Source organism: Tenrec ecaudatus, chromosome 7, assembly GCF_050624435.1.
Source record: "Tenrec ecaudatus isolate mTenEca1 chromosome 7, mTenEca1.hap1, whole genome shotgun sequence".
Lineage (NCBI taxonomy): Eukaryota > Metazoa > Chordata > Mammalia > Afrosoricida > Tenrecidae > Tenrec > Tenrec ecaudatus.
Window position 1 is genome coordinate 77,011,104 of NC_134536.1, and position 14,974 is coordinate 77,026,077.

At 39.7% G+C, this 14,974-nt stretch overlaps 1 pseudogene; it reads right to left on the reverse strand.

Annotated features, from left to right (window-relative positions):
- Positions 1-5,982: 5,982 nt before the first annotated feature.
- Positions 5,983-6,961, reverse strand: LOC142452401 (serine/threonine-protein phosphatase 2A 65 kDa regulatory subunit A beta isoform-like; annotated as a pseudogene).
- Positions 6,962-14,974: the final 8,013 nt, after the last annotated feature.

The window sequence follows — 14,974 nt, forward strand, 5'->3', positions numbered from 1 at the left end:
CTCTTGCCTGGAACCTTCTAGACTCAGAAAATATTTGATGAATTTGAAACTGAATGAGGTGAAAAACACTTATGTTAACATATATAAGCTTATATATTATTATAAATCTCCTCTCTTATAGAGGAATCAACACTGCTTAATCAATAGAGTGTTATCTTTTGGTAATACAGATTAAATTTCTGCTCTGCCAGTTAATTATGTAAATAACTTTGGATAACTTAATTGCTCTGAGGTTCAGATTCTACAGGAGAAAAACAGGGCCAAAGCATTCACCAAAAGGTTGTTTTGTTTGCTTGTTTTCAGAAAGAAGTAGATTAACAAAGAATACACCTGGCATAGTATGTATCACATTTATGTTGCACAATAAATTATACTTATAATAAAAGTATCAGTAGCAACACCATATTTTAAATAAACAATATTCAATATTGGGTATAAAAGTACATTACAGATAAATAAAATCTGCCAATAAGCCATAAAATTGCAGATAAAGCAGTAGCATTTTATTTGAATATGACAAGAGAATGCAACTGAGAAGTGTGTGTTGAACAAAGTGACCAGTAGAATTATCATTCCAAATGATTCAGTGATTGTGTTTATTTATTTAAGCTGTTTTATTGGCACATAATTTACATATTATACAATCCGATAGGTCAATCTTATCAAGAAGAGTTGTACAATCATGACCACAATCAGCGTTAGAGCATTCTCTTCTTCCTTGTCATCATTATTAGCTCCCATTTCCCTTGCCGTGCCCCCAAGTAAGCATTAATCCAATTATGGTTTCTATAGATACACCTTTCCTGGATTTTATAAACTGAAAAACCTAAAACAAAAGACTAACAAAGATAACAAAATAAAATAGAGAGAAATCTCAGTGGAAAAGAAAGCAGAAAATATTTAAAACTTGAGAAATTTTAAAATGGGCCAAAAGAGAGATCAAATGATAAGGTGCTAAATTTTAACCTAGCTACATCTGCCACAATCCACTTTCTAGTGTCCTCTGCATGATATCAAAGCTATTCACATCCCTGGTCCATGCTGATCCAGTTATTGACAGGGTATGATTGAGACACCATGGGATAAGGAATACGTGAAGAACAGAAGTAAGTTATTCCACTTTATAGTGAAAAACATGAATACCAACTGGATTTTCCTAAAGTAGCCTCTGAGGAATAAAAAAGCAAATTGCAAATGCATCTGAAAAAGCAAATTGCAAATGCAAGCTGAAGACAGACAAGCTCCTTCTCCATAAAACCTTGCTTTTGGCAGATTTATGAAGTTCTTATGGTTAGAATGGATTATTCTGCTGTATACTTTTGTCTCTAGATTGAAGTCTCTTGGACAAGAAGGAACCATTGATTAATTTCCTTCATCTGCTAACTTCTATCATCACCTCTTTCAGGTGGACTGATGTGGTTGACAAAGAAATCTTTTGAGATGGTATATAGAATATGTCCATGAACAACAACAACAACAACAAAATCATATCAATGGGAATGAAGGGGAGGGCAGAGTGGAGACCCAAAGCCCATCAGTAGTCAACTGGACAACCCCTGTCAGAAGGGCCACAAGGAAGATACTAGCCAGTCAGGGTTCAGTATAGCACTGATGAAACACACAACCTTCCTCTAGTTCTTTAATGCTTCCTACCTAATACTATCATGACTCCAATTCTATCTTACACATCTGGCTAGACCAGAACATGTATACTGGTACAGATAAGAACTTGCAGCTCAGAGAATCCAGGACAGATAAACTCCTCAGGACCAATAAGGGGAGCAGCAAGACTTGGAGGGTGAGGGAAGGGCAGGGGTAAGAGGGAACCACTCAGAGTAATGGACATATGGCTCCACTCCCCGGGAGACAAATAGCAGAAAAGTGGGTGGAGGAGACAGCAGTCATTGTAAGGCAGGAAAGAAAAAGAAAAAAAGAGATAATTTACAAATTATCCAGGGGACGTGGGGGAATAGGAAAAAATGAGGAACGAATACCAAGGGCTCAATGGAAAGAAAATGCTTTGAAAAAAATGATGACAAGATAGGCACAGATGTGTTTGACACAATGTATGGATTGTGATAAGAGCTATAGGAGCGCCCAATACAATAAAATAAACAAAGAATACGCCCACGAAAAAAATTTAATAACAGAAAGAATTGTTGGCTGAATAAGATGTTACAAGTAGAACGCAGAACTCAAAAACTAGCTTGGAAATCCTTGGCCCTGCTGTGGTTTTGTGTTACCCAGGTAAAAGAAGGAAAATGCAGGTAACTCAAGGTACTTACTCCCTAGTGATGAGAAAACACTCGTAGAAAAGCTGCCCAGCAGATCACACTTTGCTACTACTTGGTATGCAGAGTGCCTTATAGTCCTCCGATGGCAGAGGAACCACTTTAGAATTTATTGTATACATTAATTTGATTGCACAGTGATATATTTGTTATACAAATTACCATAGATCTAATTAAAAGGCAGTCGTAAAGCCACCTGATTACTGATTTACATTGCGTTTATTTGATTCCCATGTATTGGTAGGCATAAATTAGATGTAATTTCCAGGTAATAAAACTTAAGTGGTGTAAAATCTCAAGGTTACTAGATCAAAAATGAATGGAGAAACTCAACCACATTACTGAATAATGTGAGCCATTGAATGGGATAGTGCATATCGATACATCAATGATGCAGGACTGTCAGGAGAAGCCTTTGAATTCCCTCTCTGCTGCTGATTTGTGAGGTCTACCACCATCCTCCACCATTTTTTCATTTGAAAAAGAGTGGCTACTTTTCAGGGTTGTTTTAAGAAAAGTAATACAATGGAGATGCACTATAAATTTCCAGATAGAAAAATGAGGGATGATGCCCTTTATATCCTCTGACGAGACTGTGTCCTCTAGGCCATCCTGGGCCCAAGGTTTGCTTTCTATAGTCCAGAGCAATGCATGGCTCCAGAAGGTGAGTATGTCTGTCTTTTGATCCTGTCATCCTCAAGTCATGAAACTCTGGGCGAACTTAAATGTCATAATACCAAAGAGCATCGGACAGAAACACAGCTATTCATCTGTAGATGGCGATTAAATTAAACTTCATGTAAAATGACCTACTGTTTATATTCTTGAAAATATAATTTAAATGCTTTTCCAAGTTTAATAGTCTTTGCATTTTGATACAATTCCTGTTTTCAAAGTTGGAAAGAAGAGAGTGATGGAGATATGCTGGGGTTGATATGTTCCCCCACTCTGGCTCTTCAGTGAAGGTGACAGTAGTGCTTCTTTTAATGCTGTGGCATTTGATAGTGTTGCGCTGGCCAATTAGACAATGATGGACAGTCAGTCTTTCATTCCATAACTAAGTCCACGAGGACATGAATTGAAATGAAACGAGGAATAGGATTGGATCCAAAAGCAAGTGGTAAATTTGCTGACTGGTGCGTGTGCGCGTGAGTGCATGTGTGTGTGTGTGTACGTGCGTGTTTCTAACTGAGATGTTTATGGATTTGTGAAGTGTGGTTGAGTCAGTTCTAAGTCATGTGACCCATGTGCAAGAGGAAAGCAGCCCTGCCCCGGCCTGTGCCACCCTCACAACTCGCTATGCTTCAGCTCAATCTCTCTCACTGACTTGCTTGTAGAATAATTTTCTTTCTTCCAGTTGTCTAACCCGTGGTTCTGGAAATCTCTGGAAACCCCAAGTGTATGAAAAGCCCCAGGCTTCATGTTTTTGCTGCCTGGTGTTTGGATAAAAAGAAACTTTCCTTATCTTTTATTAAAGATCTCTCTTTTCATCTTCCCATCTCCTTTGCACAAGAACCTCCAGGCTAATTGTATGCATGAAAGGAGATTCTCCCTCTCTTTGTGGTTAAATCATCCTTTGTGGCTTTGTTTTTAGTAAATTATGTTACTTGAGTTTCTTTTTAGTCTATGGATACCTCCCATCTGCATTATACATTCAGCTTCAAAATGACACATTTATCTTTTACATAGTAGGTTTCTCTTTAAGTGATTTCTTTATATTTTTCACATTTTTATCATCACATTAAAATTTTTTTTGGGTTTGTTCTCTTCTAGAATTGCACATGACTTGACACATACTAATAAATTCAATAGATGTAACTTAGGATAAAGGGAATCTACTGAAGGTGTCTAAGATCTTAATTTGTTTACTATACTTTCCAGTGTTTAAGTGTTTGACCTTTTACAAACATGATCAATTATGTCACTGAGGGTTTCTCGTAATGAAGTTATCAATTTGGCCATGCGATCCTAGGATTTGGATTATCGGCTCATATTAAAATGCAGTGAACCGCTTTTGGAAAGGATCACTATGGTCTAAGGATTGCATTTGTGTTGTTGCCATCAGAGCACTATGAAAGAACGTCTAGGTCAGATTTTTTTTGTTTGCCAAACAAGAGAATAAATTCAATAATTTCTGGTAAATATTCTAGCTCTAAAAGAAAGGGTAGTTAGATTAATGTTTTGAATTGATCTCTTCCTGGTTCATTTTCTACTGACGATATCTCTGTGGTGAGGAATTGAGTATTCCTCATTAAATGAGAATGTGATCTTATCCTTGCTTCCATATATTTGACATAAAAATTATGTTGTTTATAAGTGATACAAATGTAAGACAAATGTTAATAAACAACCAAAGGAAGACAAATGAATAAGTCAATTCACTACTCCGATAGAAAGAGCATATTAAAAAAAGATGTCACTATAATTATAACCACAAGGAACATTGTCCTGAACTTGGTTGAACGTAAGAAGAATGAGATTAACATGTATGAAACACTGTAGTTTGTCACTAGTTTTTAGTTTTTTTGTATTCACTGTATTTATGAATACAATTAGTGAAAAAGATAATAAAACAAAAACCCCTTAGAAATACCTTCTGTTCTTTGGCTCAAACCTAACATTGGGCCTGGACTATGGCAAAGACCTGAAGGACTGATGAGCAAGAATGGATTGACACGGGGGCTGCAAAAATAGGCACCGACATCACAATTATGAGGACGGCACATGACCCAGCAGGGCTTGATCTCTGGGACACAGGCTTGCGATGAGTTGGAACGCTCTCTATGGCATCTAAGCACCACAACAGGACAGACGTGCTTCCTTTTGTGCCTTCGATTGATGGGACACTGAAGTGAGTGGACAAAATGCCTTTACCTGGTAATGGCACCAGGGCTCCTTTTGGAATCTATTCCAAAAACAAACCAAAAAACAAAATCACTGCCATAGAGTCAACTCTGACTTGTAGCAATCCTCCCTACAGGACAGGGTAAAGCTGTCCCCATGAGTTTCAGTGACTGGAACTCTTTAGAGACCAGAAACCCCCATCTTTCTCCCATGTGCTGGTGGTTTCAAACTATTGACCTTGTGGTTGCTGGCCCAACGTGTAACCACTGCCCGACCAGGGCTCCTTGGAGTCTTATTAGTTCCCTTTAAAAATATAATTTCTTCCAAATATTGGAAACAAATATTGGATTTTGCTTCGCTGTTTTTGATAAATTCAGATCCAATGATGTTGATAATTATAACTTAATTTTTGGGGGTATTTCTAGACCTTTATTTGTCTGTGAAAAGGGGAAAAGAGGGAGGGGGAAGAATAAAATAAAAACAACACAATTGACACAGAAAAATCACTGAGGGGGAAGGAGGGAGGGAGGTGGAGAAGTTGACAGGAGAGGGGTCCTTGACGCAGCAGCAAGAGCCAGGGACCTGGGAAGCTTGAGTCTCTCCCTGGCTGGGTGGGGCCTTGCCTCGCAGGGTCTCACCTGTCCTGCCTCTGTGTTCACCCAGCCTCCCTAGGAGGTGAACAGTGAGGAGTCATCCCAGGATGGGGAGGGGATGAGTCGTGCTGGGGGAAGGGACCTGGGGTCAGACCATGCACGGGAAGTGGCAGCCAAAGGCCCCCGACTGGCTCCCAGAGGGAGAGGCACCGGTAGGTAGACACCCGAGGCCAGTATCGGCTCTTCGTTCAGCTTCAGGTCAGAGACAGAATAGTCAGAGCCTCCTGGGCAAAGTTCTTGACATCCACATCCTGGTCCCGAGTCAGCTTTTCCAGGATGGGCTTGACCTCACTCTGCAGCGTGCTGTTGTCCAGGATGGGGCCTATCTTCTGCAGGGACTTGGCCATGTTGAAGCGGACATTGGCAACAGGGTCTCCAGCCATTCGCAGGACGGCGGGCAGCATGTGCTTGGTGGTGATGTCCTGTCCACAGACCTCAGACAAGACATTGATACAGCAGAGCGTGGTCATGCGGTACAGGTAGTTGGGGTCCCCAGACATGGCCAAGACCTTGGGAATGATGGTGGCATGGGCCCATTCTTCCCAAACTTCTCGACCAGCTACTTCAGGTTGCTGGTAGTCGCCTTATGGATGGCATAGACGTGATCCACCAGCCAGGCCATGCATAAGGAGTTGAACTTCTCATTGAAGAACTCCAGCCCCAGCTGTCCTGCCAGCGGGGACATATACTCAGCGATGGCCAGCCGCACCCGCCACTTGGCATCCTTGGCCAGCTCGACGATGGCAGGGAGCAGTGACTGGGACAGCTGCCGGATGCCGATGACCTCGTTGACGCAGTCCAGGTTGGAGATGAAGTTCAGACGCACCTCAGGGCACTCATCTTTCAGCTGCGCCAGGAAGAGGGGCAGGAGGTGCTCGATGGTGTCTGCCCAGGATGGGCGAGAGGCCCATGATAACTGAGGTGAGGGCCGACTTGACATGTTGGTTTGCATCTGACACCAGCTCCTTAATGCAGGGCAGGATCTGGTCATGATCCTGTTCTCCCGGCAGTCGGCCCAGAGGTTCTCACATAACTCTTTGACCTGTGGGAGGCAGCGATCCTCACCTGGCTTCACAGTCCTTCCTCAGGTTCTAGAAGGAGGGGACCAGGTCTATCTTGGTGATCTCAGGTCCCATTGCTTTTTTGGAGCTCTGTGAACTTGTCGGCCACCATGTAAATACAACTTAAATTTAAGTTATAATCTAATTTGATAAATATAACTTAAATAACACTGTCTTTCATCAATCTATAGCCAACATGGCAGTGTTTTAAACAACTAACTAATTCTCCTAGATTTGGTCTTTTCAGAAATTCATCTATTTTCCCTACAGAAGTCAGTGATAAATATTTTACTGTGCAAAAATGCTATAAAGGTGTGTTCTCATTTAGTTTTCATATAATCCTATGAGGAAGGTGTTATAGGTTTCCTATTTTGTTATAAGTAGAAGGATTAAGAAGCTTGTCATGTGAAGTCTATAAAGAAGTCATGAACCTGTAATACATTATGGCACCGCAGGTTGAGATGAATATAGCCTATTAGAAAAACAGAAGTGATCTGAATGTTGGTTTCTACAATGCACTTTAGGTATAGATGATTTTTAGATAGAGCAATAAAGCACAGGTAAGTAGAGTGGATTCATGAGCAATTTTTCCCATTGTGCAAGCAAGTTTGGAAGCATACAGAGACACACTTCAGTAGTGTTTTTTTTTAATGGTCAGACTGCAGGGATGGTAAGTGGTTTGTGATTTCCATAGCAGCTACATTTTCTACAAAATAAGCTGCTGTGAATGCACATGAAGAAGCTGCAAAGATATTTCCCCCTGGGGAACAAGGAGAGGGGAGGAAGGGAGGAAGGCAGCCCAGGAGGATAGAGAAGGAAGAGGAGAAAATTTACGAGATTGAGATGGAAATGAAAACAAAACAAAAAAAGCATCTTGAAATTTATTTTTAATTTAACCTAAGTCCCTTGGAAGGAAAATCAAAACCCAAAACGGAAAGAAAAAAAATCAAGGATCTCTACATTCCCAAGGGAAAGAATACAGTCAATAGTCACTCTGAGGATGCAATTTTCAGCCGGTGTTTAACTGTGCAAATATTTTGCTTAGTACTCTTCTGGTGCTTATAAGTCTTCTCCTAAGACTTATTATTTGTTACTGTACAATGCACAATGCAGCCATCCTAGCAGAACTTCCCACAGTCATGGTCCCTCTGGTAGCACATTCCTATTCATGGCCAGTCAGCTCAACTGCTAAGTGTCATGTTAATGAGATCAAAGTGTGCTTGGGGCCTCACAATATCCAGTAAAGGCACTCTGCAGCTCCATTCACTGGGGAAGAATACAGATGAGTTTGTGCGTGATGTTTTTGTTAGGTGCCATTAAGTCAGTTTCGACTCAGGACGTATACACAACAGCAGGTGACACCAGCGCCCCACCAGCCTCACCATCGTTCTGTGGGAGCCTATTGCTGCAACCATTGCGTCCAGCCATCTCATTGTGGGTCTTCCACTTTCTGATCACGTGCAGATTAGCCATCTCTCGTAAGAAGGTGCAAACATTATGTGCTTCACTTCTAATCTGAAGGCTGGAAATTCAAGGTCATTCACAACAACTTGGATGAAAGACGCTGTGCTTTGCCATTGGAAACCACATGGAGCGCATTTCCAATTTGGTATCCATGTGGTCAACAGGGTGGAAACGAACTGGACAGCAACTGTCCAGTAGGAAAATGTTCAAAGTTTATGCATTTTAAGGAGAGAGACTAAACTTGTAACAAAACATTGAATTGAGTAAAGTGACGTTCCCCCCTCCATTAAAGCAAATATGTAGCAGACTTAAACCCTTCTACTTCTGTAAAGTGTAACAGTCTTGGAAGCCCAATGGGGCAGTTCTACCCTGTCCTCGAGGGTCACAATGAGTTGGGCATTGACTTGCTGACAGTGAGTTTGTTTGTGTTGTTAATCATCAATATTGTCTCCACCGTAGCAAAAACATTTTCATTTTGGCATATTCCATCCAGACTTGTCAGCTCTCTCATTTATAAATATACACTTAAAATAATTTATAATATGCACATAATGTTTAACATCTGTTCACTTGTTCAATGATATATTTTTAACTTCCAAAGATTTTCATATCAATCCACAATTCAGCAACAGGATTTATAAAACTGCTCTTAGGATTTCCTGTTTGGATTATTTCCATTTATTTTTCTATTGTTCATAATGTGGTAAACATCTTGGTACAAATAGTTCTTTCTCCACTGATGAGTGATATTTAAAAAAAACATAAAGTATAAGTTAGATTATTACAAAAGGATGACAGCTGATATATGAGTACACTACTGTATTGTTTTCCATAATAGGTGAAGAGCTTATAATTATAAAAAATTATAAATATAATAAATATAACATAATTAAAAATGTTTATAAATATACCAGCATGACCACAATTGGTCTGTGTGACCTTTTATTTGCCATGTAAATTAGTAGGAATATACAATAATATTTTATTATTGCTTTTATTTTCATCCTCACTAAATACTAAAGATATTCTTATGGAAACTTTTTCTTGTCTATTTATTGGGGACATAATTCATTTTTGACTTTTAAGCAACTTTATTGAGGTAAATTTGACATAAACTATACTCATTTACATAATATAATTTTAGGTGTTCCCATATTACATATGTATAAATCTATCACTATAGTCCAATGAATTTATCCTCTTCAATTAATGAAAAAGTTTGTATACGATTGGTATTATTTCTTCCTTAAGTGTTTGGTAGAATTTCTAACATGCCATCTAGGCCTTTTAAGTTTTGTGAGAAGGTTTTATGAATTTCATTTTTGAATATAGATAATGAGCTAATCAGATTACTTATTTCTTTTTGAATGAGCTTCAGTAGAATGTGCCTTTCTAAAATGTGTCTATTTCATTTAAGTTGTGAAATTTATTAGCAAAGGGTCATTCATAATATTTCATTAGGCTTTGAGTACACACAGAATCAGTAGTTATGTTATTTCTCTAATTTCTGATGGTGGCAATTCATGTCTTTTTTCCCCCTTGATCATTGTAGTCAGAGATTTACTGATTTTCTAAATCATTTTCAAAATTTTTTTTCTATTATACAGTTTTCTCTGTTACTGTATCACTTACTTTTTATTTGACGTCTGCTAATTATTAATTCCTTTATTCTGGTTAATTTGAGTTTAATTTTGATATGGTACAAATATTGTATACTTTTAGCTTTCTAGTAATAGATATTTTTGTTCCTATAAAAATTCTTGAGCTGTTTTGGACATCGGTAAGATACATGGGAATGGTTTGAATCTCTGAGGTCTTTTAAGCCTTTCTAGGCAGAATTAGGTCCAAATGTATTGACGCCCCTCCCCCCCAAGCAAACAAAAACAAACTCACAGCCATTAAGTCAATGCAAACTCGCAGCGCCCAATACAGAGCAAGGTAGAACTGTGCCTGCGTGTTTCCAAGACTGGAACGCTTTATGGGAGTGGAAAGATCTGTCTTTCTCCGGAGGAGCAGTGTTGGTTTCTACCTGCTGACTTTATGGTAGCGGCCCAAGGCCAACAACTACACCATCAGGGCTCCTAATTTGTCCCCTATCAAGGACATGTTTTGAGTATTTTATGTGATATCATAGAAACTTGAAAGTTTTTAATTTCTGGCTGGTAGACAAACTATTTTCAGCCTTGATTTGCTCTAATGTTTTCTAGTTGTTGTTTCAATTGCCGGTGGTGTTTTGTGTTCTCTGGTTTCAGATCATCTTCTGACAATCTTGTTCAGATCAGTGCTCAGCTGGATGCTATCTGGGGACCATCTGCAGCTCTTCTGTTCTCTCTCTCTTTCGCCCTCTCCTGTTTGCTGGTCTACGAGGAAATTCAGGGTTCCTGTTCCTGTTTTCTTGTCTAGGGTCTCACAAAAGACTCCTGAACTGGCTGAGAGACTTGACTAAAGTGAGACCAGGCTGATTAATGAACTTTGCTACAGATCTAAGCAGGTGTTACCTTGGCTCTCAGTTCTTATCTGTCCTTGATATGGTTCAGTATTTTCTTGGATATGTAATGTAACAGAAGTGCTTGTCTCATAGAATCCATACCTCATCTTTAAAAATCATCTCCCAGATAAATGTGATCTAGTTACTTCCTCTGTGATGGTTAATTTCATATGTCAACTAGGCTAAACTCTAATTCCCAGTAGTTTGGGTCAAGTACTAGACTATATGCTATTCCGCAATGTGGTCTCTGTGTCTGATATCTCCCTGCTACTTAGGAATAGGTGCTCCTGCCTCAATGTCATACTCTGAATACTGTTGTGATACTCTATTTTACCTATAGATATACATACAGAGGTGATTATACTTCCATTATTCTAATCATGCCTGTCACTCAAATTTCATTGGTTGTTCATTGCCGCAACTTGTGTGAATCACGGCATGCGTTTCTTTCTGGAACAAACTTCTTTTTAGCATCTGAAATGTAGGTTAGGGATGGGAACAGCCTTGCTATCCTGCAGAGTGCATTTGAAAGTGGGTTATTGCAGATGTGGTTATGTTAAAATTGAACACTTGATCATTTGATTTTCTTTTTGACTAATTATAAATTGGCTCTAGTTTTTAATATTTTATACCTGTTTTCCAATTGAGGGTTTCCTCTATTTTACTTTGTTGATGGTATTAGTTGTTTTCTGTATATGAAACGCAGGGTAGGTAAATTTATAGAGACAGTCACTGGATTAATGATTCCTTGGGGTTATGGCAGGGGGAGATTGGGGGAAAAAGGGAGCTAATAACAAGGACAAAGGAGAAGAAAATATTCTAAAATTGATTGTGGGGACCATTATACAACTCTTCTTGACGAGACTGAACCATTGGATTGTATATGTGGATAATGTGCCAATAACACCGCTTATTAAAAAATAAAACATAAAAATAAAGTGTGGGGCTTTCTTCCCATTCTGACCTGTATCGGCTTCTCCTGTCTGTCCTGTTCCCTAGGCCATTTGAGAGAGGTTTGCAGCTTGAAGAAGGAGCCTTGGGGGTTCAAAGGTCGAGCGTTTGCTGCTAATTGCAAGGTCGGTGTTTTAAATCTACGAGTCACTTCACAAAGAGAAATATGTGGCAATCTACTTCTACAAAGACTTTCAGCCCTGGAAACTACTCTTAATTTTAGGGCAGGGTATTTATAACCTCCAGACCTTTCAAGTCACGAGCGAACTATACTAACTGTTCTCAATTTCAGATGTCTATCAGATCACCTGGGAAGGCTTTCCCTGGACCAATGCCCAGCCCCCACCTCCAGAGAGTCTGATTTGAGTTGAGACCCAACTATACAGGACAGTTGTACAAGCTCTACTGATGCTTGTAAAATGGCCAGTTCTACTCTATCCTGAAAGGCTGCAATGGGTGGGAGGACAATGAGCTTGGCTTGCTTTTGAGGCTTGTGGTGATCCGGGAAGGAATAAAGGCAGGATCAAGCAATTTGCTTCAAAGGACATCCTGTGTTTACGCAGCGTGCTTTGTTCTGAGTTCAGGATTAGTCTTCCTTGGCTCAACAATACACATCTTACGATAGAAGATGAGCTTTGAATGTCCTTCGTTATATTATCTATTTGGTAGCTGAATGAAGGGATTGTATGGGCTCAGGCATTTCATGACTAACTGATGAAACGGTTGTTGATTTAAGACTGAGTCCTAATGGAGAGTCTAGATTACAAATCCAGAAGCCTGTTAAGTATACAGACTACAACACCTGCTGGTACTTGTTCCCGAAAGGCCTGTTGGTTTTGAAAGCAGGCCTGGAATCTGAATCTGGAGCCACTCCCGTTCAGGGGGTCCAGGCCAGGCTAGAGTACATCACAATCAATGGTATAAGTCTTACACGATGAGACAAGCAGCAAGGACTGCTAGGCTCCTATATCTTTTTATCTTGATCCTGATTTTATCAACAGACAAAGGAACTTTCCTTGAAACTGCATTTTTCAAAGACTGTTCCTTCTCAGATGTACATTAGCATCACAGAAACCCAATTTTTCTGGGTTAAGTAAAAATAAGCAATTTGCTTCCACACCATTGGAAATGGGAAAGTCCATTGTGAATCTCCACAAAGGTATTCTTTTTGGATGCATTCTTCAGCTGTTTTTGACCACTGACCCAATTCTACCTCAGTGAGCGCCACGCAGAAGGAATGTTTCCTACGAGACGAATTTGGGCCAAAGGAACCCTGGAGACAATTCCCGAACAAACGCTTGGAAGGTTTGACCCTTCCAACTGCTCCGTGAAGAATAGAGGTGGCAGTCTGCCTTCAAAAAGATTGGACCAACACAAGTCCCCAACCTGCTGTCACCAGAGCAATTCGTACTCAGAAGGACCCCGTAGGACTGGATAACCCATCCCCGTGGCGTTTTTAAGGGTGCTGGGTCCTTAAACTTTTTAAACACGGGGCCAGTTCACTGTCCCCCAGACCCGCTGGAGGGCCAGACTGTAGTTTAAAAAAACCTATGAACAAATAGCTCTGCACACTGCACATATCTTATTTTGAAATAAGAAAACAAACGGAGCAAAAACACCCGGTGGACCCGATAAATGTCCCGTGGACTGTAGTTTGAGGACCTCTGGTCAATCTTTACAGAAACTCTGTGCCACATCTCTTCCTGCCATAAAGATTACAGCCTTAGAAATTCTACTTTAATTCTTTATAATTTAGCTCTGCGATTTAAGGTATTCCATTGGATGCAGTAGCCATTTGCAAATATGGTAATTGCTGAAATAAATAAATGTTGACAAATTTCATGAAGGGTTCAAATGTCCATAAAGGTGTTTCCTTATCATTCTAATCTCATAGACTGGAAACAGCACACCTGCTTGAAGTAATTATATATGAATAATGAAAATCCCAAGTATTAGGTTCTGACTAAAGTGTTGGGGCTTAATGTATGTGGCAGTTATACTGTACATCAACTTACACTTATGTAAAAATGTAAGGGTGGAGTCTGATTGACCAATCAAGTCAATACATCTTTGGGGATGTAGCTGTTTCATAAGGGAGAAACTGGGAACTTCTCTCTGCTTCCTCAGTCCTCCCTGATTTCTGGGAGTTGGACTGGGCCAGAATCTCTTCTTGATATAAATTACTTTTTAATATAAAGTTCTTTCTTATACATATTTGAGTGTCCTTGGTTTTGTTTCTCTAGACAATCTAGCCTACCATAATTTCTAAACTTATAGCAGAATTTGGGAATCACAGAGGAACCCTGAACCCTCCAGAAGAATCTTTGTGAATTATCTATTAAAAGATTGATAGAATAATCTATTTTTTAATCTGGCCATCATCTAAGAATTGGGTTTATTTTCCTATGGATTTATGGAAACATGTCCATTGTTAAAGGTATCCCAAACATTTTTTAAAAAGTTCTTTTTAAAGTATGTGGTGGAAGGAAAAAGAACAAAACAAAAACAAGGAAAGGTTTCCACAACCCAAACCTCTATTGTCCATCCATAATGGAGCTCCCCACACCACTCAAACTAGTTCTTTGCTGAAGAAAGATGGCCAGACTGCTTACAATGTGGTCAATTCTGAGTTACCAGTATCACCAGCTTACTTCAACCAGGAAACCATCCAATCCACCCACTGCTTTCTAGCCAGGTCAATTCCTACATGAGCTTTCCAAGACTGCAAATCTTCCTGAGTACAAACAGCCTCATCTTTCTCCTGAGGGGCAGCTGGTGGCTTTGAAGCAATAGCCTTCTCTATGGACTTTTTGTTTGTTTGCTTGTTTTTGTTTGGTAGCACTCAAAAGTTCAGTGACATTCTAGTCTCAAGGCAGCATCCAGTCATGGGCTCTGACTATTCCCTCTGATCAACTCCTGCGTCTCAGTCTACCCAGTAACAAATATTAATTTGGAATTCTACATTTTTAACCAAATCACGATTTTTTAAAGGAGAAGATTGCTTGGCAGAGACTAGAAAGACAAAGGAATTCTATATTTGGAACCTTTTTTTGTGAATTATAAAATAAGAAACCAGTTGTTGAGCTGTCTCTGGTTCAAGGTCATGGCACTTGTGTCAGAGTAGAATGGTGCTCAGCAGCCTGTCAAATAGATTTCTCAGTAGATACCCCACCTGCATTCTTCCGAGTGACTTCTGAGTGGAGGTTACCTTTTTGCTCTTCA